The sequence below is a fragment of the Cebus imitator genome, unplaced genomic scaffold, assembly GCF_001604975.1.
Source record: "Cebus imitator isolate Cc_AM_T3 unplaced genomic scaffold, Cebus_imitator-1.0 Scaffold705, whole genome shotgun sequence".
Classification (NCBI taxonomy): domain Eukaryota; kingdom Metazoa; phylum Chordata; class Mammalia; order Primates; family Cebidae; genus Cebus; species Cebus imitator.
The window spans coordinates 207,355-210,015 of record NW_016108020.1 but is presented as its reverse complement, the minus strand read 5'-3'; the positions used below and the strand labels follow the sequence as shown (position 1 = coordinate 210,015).

The 2,661-nt window shown below is 38.4% G+C and overlaps 1 protein-coding gene across 1 annotated transcript in view; it reads right to left on the bottom strand.

Moving 5' to 3' along the window:
• PGK1 (phosphoglycerate kinase 1) overlaps positions 1 to 2,661 on the bottom strand; it is a 20,861-nt gene that overhangs the window by 15,509 nt on the left and 2,691 nt on the right. The window lies entirely within an intron of this gene.

Here is a 2,661-nt window from a genome sequence, read left to right as displayed (position 1 = left end):
AAATTAAATCACAGGAACTAGCCCTGAAGATCTGAGAAGCTAAAGCCACCAGTTCCATCTAAAAAGATGTCTGCCTGGGCCTGGCACAATAGTATCTGAGTAGCAGCTGGAGGGGTGATGAATAATAAGGAATGCATCTTGATCCTATTCATTTGATACTATCTCGGCATCCTTGTGAAATTAACATGACTTGAAAGAAAAAAATTAACTGAAAAAATAAAACACATTAAGAGAAAATCATTCTTTATGGAGAAAGTCTGAGGCCTTAAGACTAGGGGGAAGAAACCCAGTGTCTAGTACAAAGTTCACACAATATCTTTCAAGCAATATACACACAACATAAGACAGCATCTTTCAAAAAGCCTTAGAAGAGAGGGTGGGACATGTGCCCCAGTCCACCTGACAAAAAGGCAAATTAGAAGGGAAGTAATCAAGATGGCACAAGAAAATAATGTACTGCAGTCTCTCTTCCCCAACAGATTACTGTTTTACCATTCTTAAGAACCAATTATTCTGAACTCCGTGGAACCTCAGCCTACTTCAATGTGAATGAAAACAATAATGCATGGCAGCTATTTTTAAGGTCCAAGAGTTTTGCCTGCCAAGATCATCTTTAAGTGATTTTTTCTCATGGAGATGACGGTATCTACCTCATAGTTATTGAGAGAATTACGTAAGTTCGCAATTTGTAAAATGCTTAGAAGAGTACCTGACACACAGTAAGTGCCATAAAAGTCTTAGCTGTTGTTATGTTTCTCCAAAATGTAATTCTGCGATTTAACAAGTAATCAACCACAACAGCTAGCATCACTTGCAAAGGGACTACGTAAAGTATGACCTAATCAAGAAGACTGCTGCTATCCTTGATTATAAGCCTCCAACTTTTTCCTCTGCCTTTTTAAATACCCATTCCTCTATAAGGCTAAGGCAATTACAGACTCCTACAGACATACTGAGAAGACCCCCAATTTCCTATACCCACTAGGCCTGAATTCCAATCTACCTCACCGAAGAACAGCCTTTCCAAAGGTAGGTTGAGGGAAATCTATATTAAAACATTTTTTAAAGTGTTCAAAATTAAAGGCAGTACGCCTCTGATGAAAGAAATACACTCTACTTTCAGGCCACTTGATTCTCTAAGCAACTTCTTTAAATATCCTGAACAAGGAGCCTGCCAGCCTTAAGGTACATTCCAAAGAAAAGAGAGAGTATCCCATTACCATGGGTCATTTTCCCCCATGCAACCTCCCAGAAGACCTATGCTCAAAAGGACTAATGGAAAAAGGGTGGGCACACGCCACTTCTTGCAGTGCTACTCTCTACCCCCAACCCTTACAGGGAGGAATATCTTTGGGCAGAGACACCTAAGAATCCGTCTTGTCTATCCAAGCTGCCATGGTGTCAGTTACTAATGAATTAGACTTGTTTTATACTCTCTCCTCAGTGCCCTCTGGATTACCTCCCCTCATCTCTTACATTCACAACAGCTTTGCTTTTAGCTTCTCCTCTGAGGACTCCAACACAGGAACTGCTCTTGCTTACACATTCTACTTGTTCCATTTTACATAAAATATGCACACTTTCCTTTTTTTTTTTTTTTTTTCATTTCCTTATAACATGCCTGAGCTCTGCTTCAGGCACAAAGTCAGTTATCACTACATATCCATCTGAACACAGAATAACTAAAATAAAAAATAATGGCACCACCAAGTGCTGGTAATGATGCAGAGAAACTCGTTACTCACATACTGCTGGTAGAAATGTAAAATGGTGCAGCCACCTTGGAAAATAGTCTGGGGATACCTCAAAAGGATATGGCCCAGTAATTCCACTCCTAGATGTTTACCCATGAAAAATGACAGCATATGTCCATACCAAGGCTTGTATACAAATGCTCACAGAAGCTTTATTTCTAACAGCCCCAAATCGGAAACAACCCTAATATCCTTTAATGGATAAACAAACTATGACACATCCATACCATGAAATACTACTCAGCAATACACAGAAATGAACTGTTGATACATGTGACTATGTGGATAAATTTTGAGGATATTAAGTGAAAAAAGTTAATCCCAAAAGGGTATATACCATATGATACTATCTGTATAGAATTTTTGAAGTGACAAAATTTTAGAAACAGTGGACAGATTAGTAGTTACCAGGAGTTAGGAAGGGAGCCGGTTATTACTATAAAGGGGTGGCATGAAGGAGATCTTGTTGGGTGGTGATTGAATAGTTTTGTATCTTGATTGTGGTGGTGGTTACACAAATCTACACATGTAATAAAATGGCAGAGAAGTATACACGCTTTATACCAATGTCAATTTCCTACTTTTGATATTGTACTATAATTAGGTAAGATGCATCCATTGGGGGAAATGGGTGTACACAAGACCACTCTACTAACTTTGTAACCTCCTGTGAATCTTCAATTATTTCAAAATAAAACATTAAAAAATACACTGATTTAGCTGGAATAAGAATATCAATTCTCTATCACATGAAATCTCAGATCCCAGGTCCAGTTCCATTAAAAACTCTCAAAGGAATCATGTCCATCAATGCTTCACTTCCCCTAACTAGAACACTGGGATATTATGGCTATCTTAGAGACTTTTTTCCTCTGCTCTCAATTTTTTCCTGTTTCTCTTCCCACTA